General features: G+C 43.1%; 1 protein-coding gene across 4 annotated transcripts in view; it reads left to right on the forward strand.

Annotated features, from left to right (window-relative positions):
• Positions 1-123: 123 nt before the first annotated feature.
• DENND2B (DENN domain containing 2B) overlaps positions 124-24,165 on the forward strand; it is a 179,056-nt gene continuing 155,014 nt past the window's right edge. The window contains exon 1 of one of the 4 annotated variants that reach the window (XM_031052650.2): positions 124-321. The gene's annotated coding sequence lies outside the window, so the exon portion shown is untranslated. Of the gene's footprint in view, positions 322-897; positions 1,041-1,340; positions 1,390-24,165 lie in introns of those variants that run through there. The other 3 variants (XM_031052651.2, XM_031052649.2, XM_031052652.2) reach the window with 3 other exon arrangements.

The raw sequence follows: 24,165 nt of genomic DNA on the forward strand, positions 1-24,165 counted from the left end.
TTATTTTATCACCCATTAGGCTGGCAGAAGCACGGGACAGGCGGGCTGGGGCCTGTGTGAGGGAGGTAGGGAGGGAGGTAGGTAGGCAGGTAGGTATGTGGGTCGGTGCGCTTATCGCCTGTGCCACGCAGAGACCTCCTCCCCTCTCTGGTACGGGCGCTGCGCCTTGTGCACCTCAGACTGCGCTCCCCGGGCAGCAGCGCCCTACAGAGCCGCTGTCAGGAGCTAGTCCTGGTAAGGCAAAGGATTTGAGCAAGGCACTGGGAATGGAGACGAGAGAGAATCCGCTGCCTCCCTCTCCCCCCACCTCTTTCTCCACAGGTACTGCTCCCGTTCCCCGCGTTCCGCCGCCCCGAGGGCTCGCCCATCCCCGGCGCCCTGATTGAAACCATCTGCTCTGCTTTCGGCCGCAGGAAGCGCGCTGCTCGCTCTCCGCCTTCCTTCCTTCCTTTCTTCTTTCCCTGCAAGCGGCTCCGTGCGGAAAGCAGCCCAGCAGTCGTCGGTTTTAAATAAATAGAAGCTCCTCTGGAGTAGAAGGAAGACTGTCAGACGGGGGGCTCAGTTCTCCCCTCCTCTGCCCATCGTATCTCCCCGCAGACCGGCCGGTGCTACCCGGCACTTCTGGCTGATCCCCTTCCTCCTGCCTGGCCAGGACCCGGGTTTGGGGCCGGAGGGAGGCGGCACCCACCCTTCTGCGGTGCTGGAACCAAGCACTGCCGAGGGGAGAGGTGGCTCTGCCGCTTTGGTCTGCCCAGCAGCGGTGGGGCTGCAGCCCTGGTCTGGTGGCGCTGCGGGAGCAGGTTTCTTTGTTGGCTGCCGGGTGACTGGTTCCCATTAATCTCCCGCACTGGCCGTGGCCGTCTCCACTTCCTGCCTTTGCATACTTCTCTCTCCCTCGATCTTAGTCCCTTCCCTCCCCTTTCCCTCCCCCCTTTCTTTCTTTCCCTCTTCCCAGCTTCTCCAAAAACCTACAGCCGCCCGGGCTGCGGGACGGGGGCTTCAGGCGGCCGGCGGAAGGGAGTGCATCCCCGTGCGCCTCGGTAAGGGCCGGGGAGCCGAGCTGCCGGGTCGGTTGTCGCCTCTGGGGAGCTGGGCAGGGGAGCGGGCTAGGGGCAGAAACGATTGATCGTGCTCCGGCTAGCCGTCCGTGCGCTCCGAGAGCAGCCCGCCTCCCGGCAGCGGGGCGGGCCGGGGATGAGCAGCGGCGGAGGGGCCCCGGAGCGCGGAGCCCCCACGGCAACAGGACAGGACCCGTGATGCCTGCGGGTGTCTCTGCCCTGTTCTGTCTTACTCTGCTCTGCCGGGGGGGGGGGGGGTGCAGCGCAGAAGGCGTGAGCGAAGCGGGGAGTCTGTGCTCCTGCGGTGGTGCTACCCGTGCCGAGCACCGCGGTGAGTTTTTTCTCGTGTGTGGGGCGAGGGCAGAAGCACCCCGGAGGGATGGAGGCCAGGAGACCACCTCGGAAGGAGCGGGTTGAGTATACCCGGGCTGGGCAGCCAGCCGATCGAGTGCGGGGCTCTGATCTGGAGAGGGACGCGGAGCTGTAGCACTGCTTTTCCCCTCCATTCCTCACTCGCATCGTCTGTCCAGTAGGCTGTAATGTTCGCATGCGTGTTGAAAAGCGTAGAGGAGCCACCTGGACTCCGGCGGAAGCCTTTAGGATCCCAAGACAGATTTAGCTGAAGAGCTAAGGGAGCTGCTTCAGCAGTTCACTTGGTGGGAAAATCAGATGTACTGCTCTTGGCTTGATACCAAGCATTTGCTTTACTAAGCAGCAGCAGGTCACCACAATTAAAGAGTAGCGACTACATATGAGAGAGCCTTCCCATATTTACTTCAGTTCTATCACTCAAATGTACTTTGAATTTTAGTAGCAAGGGTAAATTAAACTGGATGCATAGTATTATTGCACGGAGTATATCAAAAGTAGTGTTTTGTAGACCCTTGTTTTACTGTAGCACTGGCTTTGGGGAATAGGTTTTCTTTCAGTTTTATTCCAACTGAGTAGTCAGTCTTTTAACTTCAACCAGATACCGAATAATCCTGTAAAAACTACCTACAGTGATCCAAACTTGTGGAAGATAAAGGATGAAACTGTTAGTTACATATTTCTGATGATGCAGAGTAGCCTGAATTGTAATGAGGTCCATTTGTCTTTTAGACTTAATAATGTTTGTTTATACCTGATGAATATATAGTCACTAGATGAAGATATTCCATATAGTGGAAGGGTGAGTTAACAGAGCAGAAGTAGGAATATCTTGCTTTTAATGTGAGGTTTGAGAAAATCACATATGTTTTGGGAATTTAACTTCCATTTTGATGATTGAGTTATGCAGGTGATGGTGGAAATCTGTTACCAGGTTGATGGGCAAGAGTAAGATACATGGCTTTGACCATTCTTTTCCCTCTTGCTTGAAGATTAGTTATTTAAAGGAAAACGGCAACACATTTAAGCAATTATTATTACTTCATCAACTTAACTAAGAATATTGTCAAACACCATTAAAGCAACCTACAGCATATACACTGTTATGAGTGACTACACTGACAGGGAACTGTCATCTTGCTTCTGGGATGGAACGAGTTTTCTTTTAGAGTATGGGGGGAGTGAAGAGCAGGGCTCCTTGGGAAGGGGTGATAGGGTGGGTAGTACTGGGCCTCACTGGGGCATGGAAATTGTCCTGCTCCTTAAAGTATGTAGCATGTGTTCTCTCTTGTGCAGAAATGAGAGAGTCCTGCCTGGCCTTCTTCTGCTTCCTTCAGGGTGCCAGACTCCCCCAGCCAGCTTGCCCTTCCTGGCACTGGGAAGGAGAGGTGTCTTCTGTCCTCTCCTACCCCTACAGTGTGTTTGTGCTGAGGCTGCCAGGATTTGCTCATAGGAGTTCAGGACTGAACATTGACACTTCCCTTCAAGCAAGTGACTTTTAACATATACTGTAGCTCTTTAAGGAGCCTGTGACCCCTTGTTATTGGTGACCCTGTAAACCATTGTGTAATCTGTTGACTGTAACATACCATGCCAATTTATTCTTGGTTGGGAAATCTTGCCAAGGACTTGATGGAATAGCATGATTTTATCCACTTTATTGTTTTCATTGTGTTTCATAAACATCTAAGACCCTCTGGGAAGAATCACTGGGGCGGCTGGGCCTCATTTTTTAATTGCTGGTTAAGTAAATGTTGCCAGTTTAAAAAGAATGTAGTGGTATGCAGGATCTCAGAATGCCTGGAACTGCTAAGCACTCATGTTTAGGAAGCAGGACTATTTTTAGTGTAGGGGCATTTAAAGAAATGATACTAGCTCCTTGTTAAGAGGTCATTGTGCAGTGTGCTGAAGAGCCTGCTTTTAACTGGAGAGCAAAACCAAGTTTCCCACAGCTGAGTAAAGCTAAAGAATGAGATTTGTGCTTTTCCCACTTAACTGAAGAGGGAGAGGATGGACTTTTTGTTAGTTTACAGTAGTGGGAGTGAGGAGGCCCGAATTCTTATGATACAAAAAAAAATCAAAGTCCTTGACTTGGCAAGATGGTTGTCTTCCTGATTGCCTCCAACCAGTGTCTGCAGTGGACACACAGGACTGAAAGGCATTTAACACTTTCTGAGAAGGGCTGGAAAGAATGGCTGGGAACTGGCTGCTGAGAATGCAGTGTATCTCCTGGGATTTGTGGTTGTTGGAGGTCAAAACTCTGTTGGATGGATCCCTGACTGCCATCTTTATCGATAGCTAAAAGAACTGTGGTAAAACTAAAAAGGAAAATAAATAAATAAATACATAAAACCGCCTGTGTGAAAGAACTCAAGGTGATTTGGGATCCTAAATGTGTTCTGAATATATGACTGAGGTTACTAAATAAATTACTGCAGGTTCAGAGAGGACTTTCCTCAAATCATCTCCCCAGGAAAACAGAAGTACTCACTTTTGATGGCTTAACAGAATGTGATTTAGATCGAAGTTACCACTGTGTACTTGATCCTTTGTATCATCTATGGGGTCTTGAGTAATCTAGATATGGTTAATGTAGCCCAGTCTCTTGCAGGGCAGAAGACCAACATCTGGACTGATCAGACTTTCAAAATGTACCAAATGATAGCTGAGTCAAGTTAATTTTCTGTCCAAACTTCATTGATGTCTTGTTTAAAACAAGTTCTGTTTAGATTACATTTTTTCCCCTCCCAATGCTGAAGGCCGTGTGTGTTAGTTTTGTCTCTGTGCTGTAAAGTGTGTGCAACTGTTGCTTTTCAGATTTTGTAGTTGCAGTTGGGATTTAGTTGGCAGCACAGATGGAGGCAAGTTTGGGAAATTGAATCCAAATATTTACATTCGCAATTTGGCCTATTCCTTTTGCTTGTAAACACTCATAGGCATATTGAACTTTGGTGAGGTTATAAGTAGTGTTGCCAAGCCTTGGAGAGTCAAACCACAAAAGACCTGAAATTCCCCCTTTTGGGAAGAATTTTGGATATGTTTTTCAGGTGTGCATACATCACCTGAGTGTTAGTACTTGTCACCCCTAATCAGAATGCAAAATTTTTTCCTATATCTTCCTTCTGTTTCATGTAGAAATGCCTTATGCTGGTGAGATGTGTCAAGTTAAATGCCATGGAAGATGTCCTGGCCACCTAGGAGCTGCCACACAGAATGTGGAAATCCTGGTCTCCTGTGCTGCTCTGGAGTTCTGCTCTGGTAGAGGGAGCAAGGGTGAAGATCCTTCTTCCTCTGTAGCTACTGTTTCCTGGTCCTTGCTGTTTGGGTGTGCAGAAATAAAGTGAGGACTGAGTTGAACAATGGGGATGCTTGCTCATGGAGTTTCAGATTTGAGTCCTCTTTCATTCGTATAGGCTTTGAACAGCTGTTAAAACTTTTCATTCACCAGGGGCTGAGCCTGAGAGATTTATTCTGTGTTAGCAACTGAACTGTCTGAAGTCCACCTTACTACAAACTATAGGGATAGGGATCAGCTAGCACATTAACACTTCATGGCCAAACCACTCTCTTGTTTGGGTATGCCTTTCTGTTTGGGTCTGTTGCTGTTAACTACAGTGGGAAATTAGATATGATAATTGTGTATGTGCAGAGAGCTGGAGATTGTAGATAGAGGTAATAGAATTGCCATGACTCACAGTAGGAGTTCCTACTCATCAGCTGAGGTCTGTAACTTCATATTCTTAACCAACCTAGTTTGGAAGAAGACTGCATTACCTTAATCCACAGCGAACATATATAGAGTAACCTAACTTGTTCTCTATCTGGAGCGTATACCTAGGTAGTTAGAACCGTTAAGGTAAATGCATGCTATAATTCATACAGACAGTGATTTTGATATATTCTGCTGTAAGCTTCTGACCTTGGAGATGCATTTATTAGGCTAAGAAACACAGGACAAGAGTAGGTGTTCATTTTTAGTGCCACCTTTCACCACTCTTTGAAGAGATGTTTCTTTGAGCTGCGTCTGTATGCTGAAAACCCATCAGCTCGTTCAGTGTAGCTGACTTCAGTGAATTTGTGCAAATGAAGACGTCCTTAAGGACACAGTGAAATCATAGGGAGTTTCTGTCAGAAATAGATGAGTGTGCTCACAAATGGAATGTTATTTCAGTTTATCTCCCTCCTAATTTCTCTTTAAAATGAAGATGTAAATATGCTTGATGTATGAACATTTAGTCTTAGCACTGGTGCCAACACAGGAAACCAGGTCTTTGAGTTGAAACATTTAACTTTATTCCCTAACTCTCAATTTATTAGAAACAGTGCTTGTGTGAAGTTTTAATACTATTATTCATTTCATCATTTTGATGGGGTCATCGCACTGAATTATTGGTTTGCATTTTTTCCTTTAAGAAAAAGATTAGTTGTCTTCATGGGGCATCCAGTCACAATTACAGGGGATATGCTGACTAGCTAGGGTTGTGCAAAGTGCCCTGCTTGGCCTGCTATTTCAAGTGTTGCGGCAGAGACCAAAGTACTGTGTGAGAGCTGCCCTGGAAGACCTCACAACCCCTCTTCAGTGAGGAGCAGATGTTCTAGGCATGGAATGAGTTCCCTGTTCTGAGAAGTACTTCAAGTCAGGAGATGGGTCTGTCTCTTGACATTATTGCTTTCAACATTGTTATATCTTTGAGGGAGTGCATAGTTTTTGCAGGACAGGGTGGAATTAAAGAGGAGATCTAATGATTTTGATCCTTTGTCCTGGTGGAAACTTATCGCTCAAAGTCACTGGAGAGGTCCTGAAGTCATGTTTCTTTCTGCATGACACAATGTGCATATTAACTGGCTTTGTGTGAAAGAGCTTCTCATTTGTGCTACAGGATTGTAACGACTGGCATTTCCAGTTTGCCTCATCTCTTAATGCTGACTCTAGGCTCACAAGATCCTGCAAGCTGGTGTTGTTCAAATGAGCTTTATTAACAGGGAATATTGTTTTGAAGATATAGCAGATCAGCAAAGCTTACCAGATCTCCTGTGTGATGGCAGGTTTTGATTATTTGCACTGTTAAGTTGCAAATTGAGCAGCACTTCCATACCATAGTTTGTGTTTTACTACCTGCTATATCCCTGCTATATTGTGAACTTTAGTTTTTGGTCAGACCATCCCCTGTGACACTCAAACTGTGTAAGAAATGGCTGACTTGAGAGTTGAGATCAGAGTAGGAAAGGACAGAAAGGGATCAGACAGAAGAGGCCTAAAATCTGCACCACCCTATAGGCCTTTTGCAAATATTACTTAATCTCCAAAATTGTTAAACCAGCATTCAGTACAATTCATGTACCTGAAAGGTTGTATGCATAATTCACTGTTAGTGTTTTATGGATGTTTCCATCACCATATCTTCTGTGGAAATGAGTAGATATCCTCAATTATATAGTTATACAATGCAGAGAAAACCAAGGACAAGTACTAGGAGCTCATGCTCTCCTTCTTGGTACCTGTCTGAAAAGCCTGTGTGACACTCATGGGTACTCTTGAGCTTTAATGGCATAACCTTGATTGTTGGTTTTTAGTATTAACAGGACATCTTCTAGGCCTCCCTCCTTGCTTTCACAGGTGTTGTGCTTCAGCTTTGCTCTCCCCAGTGCCAGCAACTGGTGCTGAGGGGTTTCCTGCTGATTAGCTCAGTGCTTTATTATCCTCTGAACCAACACCTTGAGCAGGACCCTCTGAAGCATTTATTGCTGTAATTCTAGACCAGCCAGCAGAGGAACTGGTCTTTCTCTCCAGAGACATACTCAGGCTTGGGGAGCAAAAGGGGATATTGCTGGATGGCAGAGCTACCTTTTCATCTAGTGCCAAAGTGAGCCATGGATAATCTTACTAGCCTGCCCTGTTTTTCCTCTGGCTACATAACTCAGACAACACAGGTAGCTCCCTAGAAAAAATACATTCAAGAGAGGCAAGGACCCCTGCTGTTTTACATGCAAGAAAATCTTCAGCTAAACCCCTGTGCTTTGGGGAAACTCATCTGTTAGCTCCAAGGAAAACATTTGTTGTTCTTGTCTCTTTGGCTTTTCTTAGTGTGCTTCTTTTCATCTTTCTTCTTTTGGCCCTTGAGCCTCCCTTCCAAAGCACTCCAAACCCAGCAGCTGTGCTTGAATGAACTGTATGTGTCGTGCTCTCAATTGTGCTGCTGCTGTGTCCAGGCTCTGTATGGATGTAAGACCTAGATTTTAGGTACCACTTTAACTGTGGCTTGAGGTTTATCAGGCCCTAGAAAGGGAATAAATGGTGACAGAGAGATTCTTCATCTGCTGTGAGCATCCAGGCTTGTAGTCTGTCATAGACAGCCCCTAACAGTAGCTATTTGAGTTGCAAGAAGTTAGCTGGTGACATGTTCCTATACTTGGACGTGTTTTCTGATGTTCAGATTTGTGTTTAGCAGAACACCAAGAAAGATGTCAGTTTCTGCTTTACATTGTGAAACCAGCATCACATAAGGTTTGACTGAGATTCATCTTTAATTCTGGCTTTGTTTACCATTGAGTTATCTCCCTGCAAGACGGTTATCTCTGAGTTGAAGAAACAGAGGAGTTGAGGAATCTGCAGCTAAGATGATGTTGCCCAAATGAAACAGTAAGAGAGCCATCAAGTTTTCAGCGGCACGTGCTTGCTCCAGATTGAGGACAACAGTGGAGAGTAAAAAATACACTGTTGGTTTACATCCACCTCCATGAGATTGTGCTGGGGGAACACTCCACCATATAAAGCTGAAGGGAGATGATAGTCTTATCTTTTCAGTGGAGCATTGTATATTGTGTTATTTATAGCAACTGCAAAGCTGAAAAGATTAAGACCTAGCATAAAATTGCAGCCTATAAGAAAGATAAGAGAATTTGCTTTCTGCTTTCCTAGGTGAAACCAGCTTATCTTTTGAAGAATAATGGTTCAATCCATTATTGTTATTTTTAGTGGGGAGCATAACTATGCACAGAAAGTATGAGATGAACCTTACTGGAATATTTGGCATACTAGTGTTGACCCAGAACTACTGTGGATCAGCTGATGTGATAGAGGAAAACATCTGGCCTGTTCTTAAGTTTGGAGACATAATAGATTTTTTTTTGCCCTGTAGAAGCGTATCTGAGCTACTGGGCTGGAGGTATGCTCTGGAAGCAGAATAATTCAGTTCAGTGGCATATTCATGTGAGAAATTCAAATACGTAATGAATTTTGAGGGACATGCATATTCACAAAGTAATGGATGAAACAGCAGGAATCCAGCCTTGGATAACTTAGTGCTTTGTCTTGGACCAAAACTTCATTTTCCCTTTCCCATATGCTTTGCAGTAGAACAGGTTGGCAACCACCTCTACTTGTCCAGCCCAGACAAACATGTAATCAGGCAGCTAGCTGGGGTGGAGACCACACAGAGCAGTGTGATTTGGACCAGGTGAATTATCCCAGCATATAGGCACTCAACTCTTCCTCATCTTGTACTTTATTTCTGGCTGTGACTTTTCAAGCTGTTTCTGAATCCACCTCCTCCCTAGTTAGGCAAAGAGTAAAAGGCAAGTACGTATCAACTGGTTTGAAAATAAAGGTTTTTTTTGTGGAGGCTTAGCATGACCTCAAATGTTCGATAGTCAGTGAGAGATTTTTTGATTGAAGGCACACTGACATAAATGAGATGTGTGTGTGTGTATATATATTTTAATCCTTCTCTCCACCTCCCCTTCCCCAGTACACAACAAGGGTACTTACCTCCATAACTCCTAAAACTGGATGCAGGAATCCTAAACCTTGGGCTAATGGAGATAAATAATTTTCATCTCTAGGCTTTATCATGTGGATTCTAAATATCTGAATGATGAGGACTTCTGAATCAAATTAGGATTAGTGGCTTCTGGAGTAGGGCAAATTACAATAAAAACCAGAAGCTGAATTCAGACAATGGCAGAAAGATGATGCTATATTGCAGCTGTGTAGCATCTTTCATTTGTAAACCTGAAAGTACTTAACAAAATGTATAACTTTGATAGGGAAGGGAAGCATCAATACAGATGAGAACGTTCAGGAAGGTAATCCTGGAAACAGATAAAACCTTTTCTATCCATTTTCACCTAAAGGCTTAGGAAAATCGGAAATACATTGTGAGGCAAAATATTTTCTTTCATCTCAAACTAAATAAACACCCAGAGCACCGTTTCCAAGACAACAATACTGTTGCTGCCCTTCAGTGCTTCAAAAGGCCTTTTTACATTTTTTTCACATAGAAGGTGATTTCAGATGAGCTTACTTGATTTCCAAATGTGTATGATTAGGTGGTGAGATTAGCAGGATAGTTTAGGCTTTTAATGCTATGATTCTTAACTACTTAACCTCAAGTTATTTATTAATGGACTAATGTATATATAGAGATATAGATAGGATGGTAGTAAATTTTCATTTTTTTTTAATTCTTGAGAATCATGAGTTCTTCTGTATCTAGTATGTCTGACTTTTGAGACTTAGCCATATCCCTTATTTCTGGTTACTAGATGACAGTTATTTTGTGTCTACTATTTCAGCCCCCTTCACCCTGCGCTGTGCCAAGAGGCAAAGGTACAATCTCCAACATCAATGCATAGCCCAGCTTTACATCTTATGTAGAATATATTTATCCTAATTATTCAAAAGATAGTAATGTAGAATATATTTATCCTAATTATTCAAAAGATAGTAATTTATCCACATCATTTCACAAATACTCCAAGCAGCATTTTCTGTATGCTGATTAAATTAGTTGTAAAACACTTTGTTGATGAAAACAGAGATTAGCTTGGATACACAAATTAGCAGACATTTCAGGATAACTGAAACTTCATTTTGACCAGGGAACAGAGGAGACAAGGACCCTTTCTGCCTTCACAGTTTTCTATCTTTCTTTATGGGTTCTCAGCTCTACAAGGCCTTAAGCAGGCTAGCTTCAAATAGAGAAAAAAATGCTCTGGCTTTTTTGTACAACCCTGCTGAGATTTTCTGAGTCACTTATGAGAGTTTGATGCTAATTTTCCATTAAAGTCAGTTTGAACCAGATACAAAAATCCTCAGTGTGGTTTTGGCCTAATTGTTTAACAATAAAGCATCCCCATGTTCTTTTTAGAGGGAACTCAGAATCCTCATGTTAGGAATGTGATTAAGTATTGGAAACAAAAGTCAGCAACTTATTGTTTCAGTGTTTTCTTGTATTAAAGATACTTATACATGTCTTTATAGTTCTCTACTGAAACAGAAAAGTACCTCTTTCTTAAAATAACGTTACCCCAAAATATCTGCTTTACTTTTGTTCTCAAACTCAGAAGAAAACAGCTTTGATCTGTAACATTAGTGTGTTTGTAATTACCCCTTTGATTTTCTCCACTCTGGGAATAAGCACCCATAAAGAAGAGCGTTTGTCTTTCATCAAAAGAGAACAATTCATTTTTTCAGAAGCAACTACTATTAAGGACGATGTCTACAGAAAGATACAAACCCAGGTAAAGAGTTACTAGCTTTGTTTCCTGCTTTGTTGTTCACTTGCTCAGAGGTCTTCAAAGTCATTCCATAACCTGCAACCTTAGTTTCTCTGTGCATCTGTAAAGGGATAACTGATATCTCCTGAAAACTGCACATTAAAGCAAGCAAAATTTACTAGATATTTATATTGAGCTATTTGTCATGACGCGTACCTTTGCAGTTTGTTGCATTTCTTTCCTTAGCAGGAGAAGGTGTGTTGGGCTGAAATTGCACTCTGAAGGGTAATGGCAGTTTTACTGTAAAGTTTCAATGAGCAGAAGATTGAGCCTGAAAAGTGCATGTGACTTGGGGAGCTCTGAACTTAGGAAGGCAGCTCCTTGTGTTTGTTCTGCACTGACACCTATAGCCAAGCAAAGAAAAGGTGTTGACATTGGAAAGAGCTCAGTTATGCTGCTTTGCCAAATATGAGGTGAAGCCCTGAAGGGAAGGAATAGCAATGATGTGTGACCCAGCAAAGAGTATTCAAGAATACCCCCTCAAAGTAGCTGGACCCTCCAAGGCATCTGAAAATCCATCAACTGCCAGCTGGGCACTCATGTTAGAGGCTCGAAGCAATAGGTTTTATAGGTCTCTTAAAGCAGATCTGTGCAAGGGTGCTATTATGTTAATTTTTGTGATGCAGCAGGAGTTCTGACTCCTTTTTCTCATCATATTTCCCAATGTTCAGTAATTGTAGCACCTATTAGGTTACACTTTCATTTAAAAAAAATGGAACAAATATGTTTAGATTTAAACATTCTACATAAATACAGTATTTTACTGCTTTATTAAATGTGTAGGAAATCTGTTTGGCAGCCACCTAATAGGAAACAGTGTATAGCTCTCTTGCACATTTACTGGGCTCTAAAGCTTTCAGGTTCAGGTTAAGTTGGGTTTTATCTTTCACTTTCACTGAAAAAACCTTTCAAATAACCCTATTTTTCTCAGTCCTTTGGATTGTGTAGGAACTCTGTTAGCATTTTATGTGTGCTGCCTGTTTAAATTGCTAGAGCAGCTTGAGTCCCATGAAACAAACCTTGCTGCAGCTTTTCCAAAATACATTTTTCTACAGCATAAATGGATTGCATGAATTTTTGTTTTTATTTTAAAGTTATGTGAATAAAGTACAGAAGTGGGAGAATAAGCAGGTAACAGGAGCCTTATTTACATCCTCAACATCAACTTTACATCCTTTGCAACTCAACATCCTTATTTACATTGACTGTGCTTTGGTTGCTACAATGACTTTACTCATGTTTGGTACCGCAGCTGTAAGGGCTTTTTTCCTCCTGTCCCCTCTGTGGTGGAGGGGATGCAGGCTGGCTAAGTGAACGGCTCCCTTTTTCTTCCTCTGTAATATTCTTCTTTTCCTCTTGTTTCTTCCCCCAGTAATATTTCTGGTCCTTTTCTACATTCATGTAGACATTTCCCCAGTGCTTGGATCAGGAGCTGAGTTGGCTGATCTTTCATGACAGCACTTTATTATATTTACCAAAAATTCCTTTCAGTGTCATACTAGATTTCTTGCTACTCTGGAAATTCTCTCCTGTCCTTGTAAACTGATGGTGGTAGGTGGTTTAAATAAGAGATGAGGTTGGGTGGCACTTTCTGGCTCAGATGGGTGAAGAAGGAACACTAAAGGGACAGAAAATGGTTTCGACTTGTGTATGCTGAGACTGAATGGAGGTGATTTTAGTATACTCCCCACTTGTTTTCCACAGAACTGTTCTCTGGCCTGAGGGAATTGCTCCTGCAGTCTCCTTGGTTTAGGCAGTTTGTGACCTGGCCCCTGGCCCCACAGCTGTTCCATCCTCAAGCAGTTTGGGCATGTCTGTACACTGGGCCAAATGCCAATTGCATATTTTGGAATGAAACCCCACCTGGTTTGGGTTTTTTTGGTTCTTTTTGTTTGTTTGGTTTTTTTTTAACCAGACGAAAATATACTGAAAATGTGTCTGTCTTTTATATTTTGTAAAGGATGTTGTTCAAAATAGGGGAAATAGGCGTTTAAACCTTGAACTGTGTAATACTTGAGTTATCTCAGCAAAATGCAAATACATTAAAGTGCATGCAAACAGCATGATACTATGTATCTTAGAAGAGGCTAGTGAAGTAGTGGAAGAAAGCTCCCAACAAGGTGAAATAGAAGTTAGATCTTCCCAATGGTTTTGTTTCCCATTTAGAAACCTGATCCATTGATTGTTTTCTGCACTGTGCATAGTAGCAACAGCAAGTGAATTGAAAAGCAGGGACAAACATATGTTTTTCCAGGACTGATACTTAACAAGATCAGGGAATCCTTCTCTAAGACTGAGTGATCCCCAGTTGTTGTCCACCTGGGAGTGCAGCTGTGAGAAAACCAGCACCTTCACTATATTGGTTTTCTTCTCCATTCGTCTAGAAAGTAGCTCCTGGGGGATTGCTGCACTGTGAGGAGCATGCTCCTGGTTGGAATTTGCAATGACCACCTACATTGCCCTTCCTTACTGTAAGGCTGAACCTAAGTCTTTTCCACAATGTTTGAAAGAAAAGTAGTCTGCATCCCAGTTCTATTCTTCTCAGAGTATATTTCTTGCCCCACTTAATATAAAAGGGTGAAAGAACTCCCAGTGTAAAAGTGTTACCTTTGCTTAAAGAAGAATGTGAATTTTTCAGCAGGATTGGAAGTATTGTGGAATCTGCATCTGAATTAAGACTAGTGGGTTTGGCAAAGCCCAAAGGCAGACAATACGAAACTGGTTGTTGCAAGGTCCTCCTAAGACTTTCTGACTGAACAGCTTCTCATGAGCTAAACTGTACTGGGAGAGGCTCACAATGTGGGTAGGAGGCCTCCCAAGAGCATGTTTGGTTCTGTGGTTTAGTGTACAAAAGCTGTCCCCTGAACAGAGAAGATATCTCTCAGTGGTCCAGTAGGGAGCTGAGGGCACAGTCCTGTTGGAGACCATGGTTTTCAAATGGGATATGGGTCAGGTGCTGGACTTAGTGGCTTAACACTTATGCCTGTCTGCCTGAGGAGTTAGTACATCTCTTAGATTTAAGCAATTGTTCTAGGCACTCTAAGCTCACAAGAATGTAATAATGATTGTGCTGCAACATTAAAGTATCATCTAAAGGTAGCATGAGATCAGCCCACCAACACTATTAAACAGCCATAAACAGTACAGATTAAGTTAACCAGTAAATCAAATAAGGACAAAACTTCCCATCTAGCCCTACCAACCCCTGTAGGGATTGGTAAGAGACTTGTTGCTGTTGACTCCTCCGTAGAAGACTACTAAATTTAGAAATATGGGATATTTCTGACCAATTTGGAACCAAGCAAAAGGTGCTGTTTAAATTCTGGTTTGGTTAACTGCACTTTTGCCCCCCAAAACTTCCCCTCTAGGTCTAAAATACAGTAGTATTTTTTCCTTTGTGCCCACTCTCCTGTGTGTTTGTGCTGTTAAGTGAGTACTGTGCTTCACCCTAGAGACAGATGTATTTCAGCAGGGGATGAAGAAATTTATGTGACTCCTCACTTTTCACTGTTTATTTTTCAAAGGTGTTGCAATGTTATTAATTGTTAAATGCTCTGAGGTTCTTCCTTGAGGAATGTCGTGTGACTTGGAGCAGTGTTTGAGTCAACAAAGGCATAAAGAAGTTTCTTATGTGTATTTTGAAGTCTTCAGGTCATATTTGTGGGGGTGATGATGCCTAGCTCCAATACAGTGCTCTCCATTGTAGTTTTCCAAAGTGCTTTGCAGAGTTAATCAGAGCTATTACTAGGGCTAATTGACAGCTTTTGATGAAATGAAGCACAATTAAAATATGCTATTTTGATGGTGTTAAACACTTTGTGGAATTAAGTTGCTTCCAGGAGAGCTTCCTAAGGAGTGGGCTCAAGGCCTAACTGAAGCAGAAGCATACCCAACAACTTCTTTTTATTGGAGAACAGATGTGCCAATATGGCACAACTGGCTTCTTGTGCAACACAAGGTTTCTTGGTTTTGTCCAAATATCAGATAAAAGCACAGAATGGAACTGTTCTTGAATGACTTAACCAGTATTTCTATTTTGTAGATTAACAAATCAAAGCAGATGGAAATAAAATTACTTGCATAACTGTAGTTGCTTAATATGCCAAAGGTGGAGGTGGGGTTTTGGGCTCTCCAGTTACAGGGCTACCTCTGTGATGCTTCACCATAATTTAGCAAGGTACTTGCTTTACCACTTTTGCATAAGCAATATTATTATCTTCCAGAAATGAAATTTATGGTACCAAGCAAATCAAAATGTGCAGGTAAGTAATAACAGTGAATTCTCCTGTTTGAAGAAAAGGGAAGATACATCTACGTTTAGTTTTAAATGCTTCCACTGTAAACAAGAATGAAACATTAATTTTTCATTGCTGATTTATTGCAACAGTTCTGACTTTCTCAAATCATAATAGAAGTTTGGGAGCAGAGGTGGAACTTGAATTAATTTCCTCAGATTATAAAAAATTGAATGGATTCCTGCTATTTTTCTTATATCTCTAGCAATCTACCTGGTATGACACTACAGAACAGATGACAGGAAAATACTAGGATATACCTGTGGCAGGATGGATATCATATTGAAGTTTTTGAAAGTAACTGATCCAGCCAAGTAATGCTGTGCTGCTATTGTATATATTCTTTTAGGTGATTCTAATTGGCAATGCTTATTCTGCATCACTTTGCTGTTTATAAAAGGAAAACAAGGTACTGCCATCAAGTCAGAAAAGGCCTTCCTCTAACAAACTGCAGAGATCGGATGCCCCATTTATTGTCTTGACATTTTGTTTTATTGTTCCAGTTTGCAGAGTGGTCTCTGGAGGTTTATAAAGTATGCATGAATAAGAGAGAGAAATGCACTCCTAGTTTCTCTTGGGAATGCTGGGGATTTTAGCTTGGAGACAAGCCTAGCTGTCTGTCTAAACCCATCTGTCTCATTCCTGTTGGCATTGGCAGGAATCTGGGTAGCACAGTACCCTCCTACCCCACCTTCTACTTTTTGTTGTGTTCAGTGTCTATACCTACTTTCATGCCATGCTGTTTGCTAACAAGTCTGTGATGGTCTTATATGTCTTTTCCATTGGCTAACTTTTATTACCTTTATTCTTATTCCAGTGTTGTCTACAAGCACCAATTAGTGATTGAAGCCAGATTTCTTGGTCTTTTTACTTGTATAAACTCTGTGTGTAAGCAGTAACAGAGGTCCCTTTTTGGTTGGAAAAAGGCAGATACAGAAAGTGGACAGGAGGAGGAGAAATACCTGTTAACCTTCATTCATTTATTGCTAGTATACTAAAAGATAATCAAATATGTCACCCCCTAAAAATTCTCAGGCTGTGGAGTAACTGGGCTGTAAGCAAGTTTATGCAGCATTGGTCTTGAAAAATTATGCATGGGAATCTTCATCACATATGGGAGAGAAGTTATGTTTATATCCCAGAATATAAACGAGATGCTAACTTCAATAGCTTTGTAATGGAATGTCTCTCTTTCCTTCATAGTTTTACATGGTTCAGTGCTTCCCCCTCTTCATATCCTCATGCCTGAAGAATGCAGATTAATAGCTGAAAAAGGTTTGTCTTTAGTGCTGTTGGGTCATTAAGGTTCTTGGCCAAAAAATATCCCTGACTTTCCTGGTCAGAGAAACTGCATCAATGGCGATAGTTTTAAGGAGATTATAGCTAGTGTGTTTCAGCTGTTTATGAGGCCTAAGGGTGCCTAAGCGCATAGAGAAAAACCTACTGGAACTCTTGTTCTCATCCTTAAGCATGTGTCTAGTGAAAATCTTTGTTTCATTTCATGCAAGGATAATGCTCGCAGAAGATACAGAGAGGCATTCTTCCTGTGTCTGTGTTGTAAAGCTTCAGGACACTTCCCATCAAAATCCTGAGGATGGATGGTCTGTTGATCTCTCCAGCTGAAGGAATTCAGCTCCTTGAAGGAGTTGGACATCACTGACACCAAACTGATTGTACCTTGAGGATTTTCCCTTCAATTTTCTGGGCAAGCTACCTCCAACAAATCCATGCATGTGGACATGGAGCACTTTCATTTTTTTAGTAGGGAGCAATTAGCACAGCTTTCTGCTACACAGCTGAAGTTGCCAGCAGATTTTCTCTGAACTGAAGCTGCCCTGTGGCCTTGCAGCACAAATGAACCTTGGCCAGGTGTCATCTGAGACTGTTTATGACAGACACTGAATATGTTGTCAGGCTGGCATCAGGGGAGCACCTGAAAAGCTAATAGTTTATCAAGCAGGAGCATCAAGAACCAAATCAGAGGATCTTGAGTTCTGGCCAGCAAACTGGAATTCTGCAGGAAGCAATAGAAAAACTTTGTAGATATTCTGTACTCTACCTGCATTGCAGCAGACTGTTTCTAGATTTGTGAATATAATCAAATACCCTAAATAGAATCATCGAATCACAGATTTGTTTAGGTTGGAAAAAAACATTAAGCTTGAGTCCAGCTGTAAACCTAACACTGCCAAATCCACCACTAAACCATGCCCCTAAGTGTCACACCTTCATGAGGTCTTTTAGATACCTCCAGGGATGGTGGCTCAACCGCTTCCATGGGCAGCCTGTTTCAGTGCTTGACAACCCTTTCAGTGAAGACATTTTTCCTAATATCCAATCTAAACCTCCCCTGCCACAACTTGAGGCCATTGCCTCTAGTTCTATCTCTTATTACTTAGAAGAAGACACTGACACCCACCTCACTCCATCCTCCTTTCAGGTAGTTGTAAAAAGCGATAACATCTCCCCTCAGCCTCCTTTTTTCCAGGCAACAACCTCAGTTCCCTCAGCCATTCCTCTGCATAAGTTGTTTGCAGAGAGGTTGATAAGAAAACAGTGGTGGCATATGCCTTGCCTCTCAGTCCTCCTGGTAGCAGGTGCTTCTGATCCTTCACAGTTCTCACTGATCTTTTGGTATTGTCTCTATTTATAACTCAGCGGTGTCTGTGCCCAGGTCATGTTTTTAGCCTTTGGGACTCAAAGCTTCTGCTGGATATGATGGCAAGAGGTCTCTAGGGGAACACCTTTTGGGTTCTTAAAAATTCTTCTGTTTCTCTTCTTGTTTGTGGCACTCCGCTTTGTATGCAGACCTCTTCCAAATCACTCCATTTGGAACACCTGCCCTAGTTTTACTTATGTTATTTGTACTGTTTAGTTGTTGGATTTATTTGCTAAAAAAACAGATTTATCAGGAAAGTACTTGAATCTTACTGCTTCATTAGAAAAGCTCACAGTAAAGCACTTGATCCTGTTTCTGTATGGAAGGTGGAATACATGGACTGTGTATAGACTGAGCCTTCAGTAGAAATCACTCCTGACAATAGAACTCCTTTTCCACTGTCCTTCTGAGGAACCTCTCAAGGGTAATTGAAGAACATGTAACTTAAATCTAAACCAATGTACAATCACATTTGTTACTTGGGAGCATCGGTCTTCACCCTTTCTGATTAAAAACCCAAATATGGGGAGCTGAAAACTTCCTCAAATGGTTAATACCTGATTAGTTTCAGATAAAGTTTATTTTCTTGCAGTTATTGTTGGCGTTGTTTGTTCTAATCTTTCCCATGTTGTGAACCTTGTGGGAAGGTTTGCTTGTGTGATAGGGCTGGGCTAAGTTCACCGCAGCCAAAACCTAATGATTTAAACTTCTGGATTCAGTTTCAAATAGGCTATGTTCCCATAAAGCTTGTGTTCATTGCTGAGAATTTTTAAATGTACTTTATTATGTTAAAGTCCTTTTAAAAATCATCACTGTTATGTACAAGTATCTGCAGAATTGAGTGTTCTTTGGGAAAACTGGGTTTGGTTCTTTGAGCAAGTGTGTAGTGTTGAAGCAGAGCAATGCAGACAGATGTTGGACCGCTAAAGGTGTCCTTATGGAGAGAGCATACAGGATTTGTCTTCTTCCTCCAGGTTTCCCTCCTGGAAACTTGGACTACCTGCAGGACTCCTAGGGCAAACACAGCCGTCCACTTGTGCACTATTAATACCTCTCATCTTGTCTTCACAGTGAACATGAGTGTCTTTTGTAGGTGCGTGGACCAAATGACCACCAAAGGCTCAAGATACCAGCAAAGTCCCCTGTATCTTCTGGGGAGGAAAACACCCCAGCCACACATAATCTCTCCTCTTTCCCCAGATTACCCCCAAACCACCCCCCAAAACAGCACATGTAGGCAGTGACACTGCAAAAGCTTTTGAATGGCCATTTACAGAGAAAATTTGTATTTTCTGGAGGGAAAAAAGGAAAATAATAATAATAATAATAAAAAGGTATCTTTCACTGTGTACATTTTAGCAAGAAAATATTAATTGTCCAGATTTACAAAGCAACCATGAAACTCCCTGTTGTCTTATGAAACCATTGTGTTTAATGACATGTAATACCTGAACACACTGTTTGAACTGAAGTCTGCTGAAATAAGGGACTGGCATTCTAATAGTCTAAGTAAGTAGACTTTGGGTAAAGCTCTGGGAAACAGCAGTATTGCCTGAAACTTGTAGTATAGTTTGTTTTCCTTAAATGAACAAAGCTTTCTTCATGGCTTTTTGAATCACTGCAGATGGACTGTTTCATGGATCTTTAAAGGTGTTGCCTCTCTACTTGACTAAGCAAGTAAAACTTTGCTGCTAGCCAGGTGATGGCCGGGATTACCACAGGCATAACATATTTAATGAGATAAATGAGTGATATTCTAGTTAAAAGGCAGGGTTTGGATTATGTGAGTGCACACTATTGCCAGGCACAGGTAAAGTAGTGAGGTCAGCATCTGTGTACTTTGCTATGAGGCATGGGCTTCAGTGACTTTTGGGGGTGTCTCTGTCTGAATGGGAAAAGAGGAAGGAAGATTCACTATGGAATAACTCTTTCTTTTTTTCTCCTTGAAATACAGCCTGAATCAAATGCCATGTATTTTTATTAAGATTTCTAAGTTAAACTCCAGCTGGACTTCAAAATACATGTTTTTTTTTAAATGAAATCTCAATATACCTTATTTTAAAAAAATCAGAAAAAAACCCCATGTCCTTAATTATTTACAGGCAAAATGTTTCAGCATAGATTTTGTACAGCCAAATTTGACTTTTTTGATGAACAATGCATTTAAAGCAATTCAACTTGCTCGAATATTCTTGCCCATTGTAACAGTCCTGGAAACACTCAGACCAGTTAGTCCCAGTCTCCTCCAGGTCCCGTTGGCATAGGGATTTTAAAAACAATATCTGCTCCCTGAAAATGAAAACAAACCAACAATGTGGGTAGGCTATTTGGAAAGTAGAGGGCTGTATATAAAATAGCACCTCTCCCAAAACAGAATTATCTGTATCCAGAAACTGTATCTTGGTTTTCTGATTGTGTATACTACAGGAAGCCACTGTGAAGGTTCCTATGCAGCTTATACTATTGAAAAAACAGATTTGAAACTCGTGTAATATCTCTGCTGACCATATGCCCTGTGTTTGCCTTGTATTAGTTTGACACATCACTGTGTCACTCTGCAGGACCTGCAGTAACTTCTGAAAGTTCATACTGTGCACCTGATTATTGGTGCCTTTCTTTAGTGGAAATCAGCTCTCTGGATTTCTCCACCTTTACCTATGATCAGGAAAGAAAAATACATTTGTTCTGCTGGAAACGATAGTGTGTAAAGAAAGACGTGTGAATGTCCAAAATAAAAAATAAAACAGTTCCAAAACCAGATTCTTCCAGCCTGTGCTCCCAACAGGGCAGAGTTAGTGAGGCCAGAGTGCTCACTAGTGTCGTGGTTTAAACCAAGTCCCCCAACTCCCGGAGAGTTAGGAAGGAGAATCCAAAGAATGTAGCCCCCACGGATTGAGATAAGAACGGTTTAATTGCTAAGGCATAACACAAAACCCCTACTGCCATTTACTACTACAAATAATAATGATACAGCAAACAACAAGTGAAGAGAATACAACACCCCACCAGCCACCAACCCATAACTCACTCCACCCTGCCCGGCTGAGCACCGCGTGCTCCTTCCTCCATTTTCCTCCAGAGCTCTACCCCTCCAGCTCTCTCTTTCCCCGTATGCATCCTGGGCATCACGTGCTATGGTATGGAATACCTCATTGCCTAGCCTGGGTCAGGTGTCCTGTCTCTCCTTCCTTCCGGCCTCCCCTCCTCCACCTGGCTGGAAAAAACCTTGAACCAAAACACCCTCAAAACATGCTCATACCATGACATTATCCACCCCTTATTCCATACCATTCACGTCATGCCCAGATCCCACATTTTCAATACACCATCACTCTTAAGTCCACCCCTCGATCATGAGGCATCTCTATGTTGCATCTCTGGACTGATAGCCTGAAGTATCTGGGCCCACCAGGCTCAAAATCATTCACCGTCCCCTTCAGCAGTTCTACCGACTGAGCTAGCCGGGCAGGGTGGAGTGAGTTATGGGTTGGTGGCTGGTGAGGTGTTGTATTCTCTTCACTTGTTGTTTGCTGTATCATTATTATTTGTAGTAGTAAATGGCAGTAGGGGTTTTGTGTTATGCCTTAGCAATTAAACCGTTCTTATCTCAATCCGTGGGGGCTACATTCTTTGGATTCTCCTTCCTAACTCTCCGGGAGTTGGGGGACTTGGTTTAAACCACGACATTTTTGGCGCCCAACGTGGGGCACGAGGGTTTGAGATAAGAACAGATCTGAGCGGATTTATGGTCTCTTGTCACAATGCTGATTTATTGGCTCTTAGAGGTTTTTCTCTGGATCTCTCTGTTTCGGGATTTTGCCGAGTACTTTGTGTATGGATTGGATGTGTTTGTGTTTGTCGATCATGGGACTTGGTTTAAACCACGACAACTAGGATTGCTGTGTATCCTCTCTGTTGTAGCTGTAGTTGTCCTGTGGGGTTGCAAAGAAGCTCCCTGACATTGCATTTAGTGGAAATGGCAGAAGCTTTTGATAAGTTGTTTACTCGTGAATAGCAAACTGATTTTAAGTGTTTGTTGTTACTCTCAGATTAGTTGGGAAAATCTGCATAGCTGAGAACCTTGCTAAGTGTGAGTAGTTGAATTTACCCATCAGCCCTTTCTATGACCAGGAAATTGTACATTCCTGTGATGCAGGATCCCTACCTACTATCCAGCAAAACCACAGCCAAGGGAATGGGCTTGGTGGAATCAGCAGGGAAAGAAGACCCTGTTGAGCTTGACTCGAGTCTAGCGCTGTGAAGAGACATGAGAGGTGTAGAATAAGTGGGAGGCCGTTCACGTGCTTGGCCATCAGTGAAATACCACTGCTCTGATCGTTCTGTCTCTTACCCGGTGAGGCAGGGGGGTGAGCCCCGAGGGGGGCTCTCGCTTCTGGCACCAAGCACCCGGTGCATGCCAGGCAGGTGGGAAGCTTGACTGGGGTAATGCAGGTGTCCGAAGGCGAGCCCAGGGAGGACGGAAACCTCCCATGGAGCAGAAGGGCAAAATCTCACTTGATCTTGATGTTCAATATGAATACAGACTGTGAAAGCAGGGCCTCACAATCCTTCTGGCTTTTGGGGTTTTAAGCAGGAGGTGTCAGAAAAGTTACCACAGGGTTAACTGGCTTGTGGCTGCCAGGCATTCATAGTGACATTGCTTTTTGATTCTTCTATGTCGGCTCTTCCTATCATTGTGAAGCAGAATTCACCAAGCGTTGGGTTGTTCACCCAGTAATAGGGAACATGAGCTGGGATTAGACCGTTGTGAGATAGGTTAGTTTTACCCTACTGATGATGTGTACGAGAGGAACCACAGGCTCAGACCCCTGGCATGTGCGCTTGGCTGAGGAGCCATTGGTGAGAGGCTACCATCTGTGGGCTTATGACTGAACGCCTCTAAGTCAGAATCCTGCCTAGATGCTTGATGTTGTGCTGTTGTGTCATCGGTCACTGGAGATCAGCCCAGGAGATGACAGTTGCGAAGACAGGCCTTCCTCATAGGAGAAGGAAAACTCCTACCTTCAAACCCAGGCTGATGGAGCTCATCCAGCCTTGTATGGCCTTCCATCTAAGAGAAGGACACTCTCACAAAACCTATGACCTGTGGACTTTGCTGTCACCATCCCAGCTTGCTAGACCATGGCAGTTAAACCTCAGGTGTAAAGCATGGGGCCAGTTCTGCGCCTCACCTCAAAAATCCCCTGTGCAGGCTGGAAGGGCTTGCTCTCATTTGTCAGTACGGACAGGCTAGGGTCTTATCGGTGGGTGACAAGGTGCATGGGAAGCTGCAGATCCAACCTTGCTTGTGGGCAGACCATCGCATGGGTCGCTTGAGATTGCTCCAAGAGATGACAGTCCTGGTTGGACACTTCCTGATTGCCTGAGCACCTTTTTTTCCAGCCAGATTTGCCTATCCCACTCGCCCTTGGTCATCGTGCTTGTAGTAAGCGCGGGTAAAGCCCTTCCCAAATCTTCACTCATGAAGCCAAGCCATCAATCAGTTTCTGCTTGAAGGAAAGACGCCTTTCATGTTCACTACCTCTGACTGTGAAAGCAGGGATGTTTTGAACTCTGCCTGAACTAGATCAGTATCTTACCCTGGAATTAATCACCAGGAAAACCAGCGACTCCGTTCCCCAAAGCTGCTCTGATACCAGTATAGCTGCTGCTTCTTAAGCTCCTCCATGGGTCAAAAGCAAGGTGCTGAGTGCCTCTGGAAAAGATGTTCTGATGCTTCTCATTCCTCCAAATTTCACCTTCAATGCCAGCTCTCCCTGGCTATCCTGTGATGCTTGTCCTAATCCTGCTTCAAGGTCCATCAAGCCAGGGAGGGCAACCAGCAGAGGAATGCAGCATGGTGTGCATGATACTGTCAGGAAGCAGAGAGCAAGGGCTGTCCCATGAGTAAGGATGAGCCAGGAGCTAGGGGTGACCACAGCACAGGCAGGACATTGTTCTTCCTGACCATGGTTCAGTCCCACAGCACCTGAGTGGCACCAGGTTGGTGGCAGTGACAGGTTTTGCTGGCAGCCCAGTGATCACAAGGGAGGAAGAGCCAGGACCAGGTTCAACCCAGCAGTAAGTTTGGCCCAGCAAGGACAGGGCTGGCAGTGGGCAAACCTGCAGCATGGCGGTGCCTGTGCTTAAACTGGGCTTCTGGTGCCTTGGGCAGTGGCTGTGTGGGTGCAGGTCTCAGGTCAGGCTGATCATGGTCTTTAAGGGC

This window comes from Melopsittacus undulatus, chromosome 4, assembly GCF_012275295.1.
Source record: "Melopsittacus undulatus isolate bMelUnd1 chromosome 4, bMelUnd1.mat.Z, whole genome shotgun sequence".
NCBI classification, from domain to species: Eukaryota; Metazoa; Chordata; class Aves; order Psittaciformes; family Psittaculidae; genus Melopsittacus; species Melopsittacus undulatus.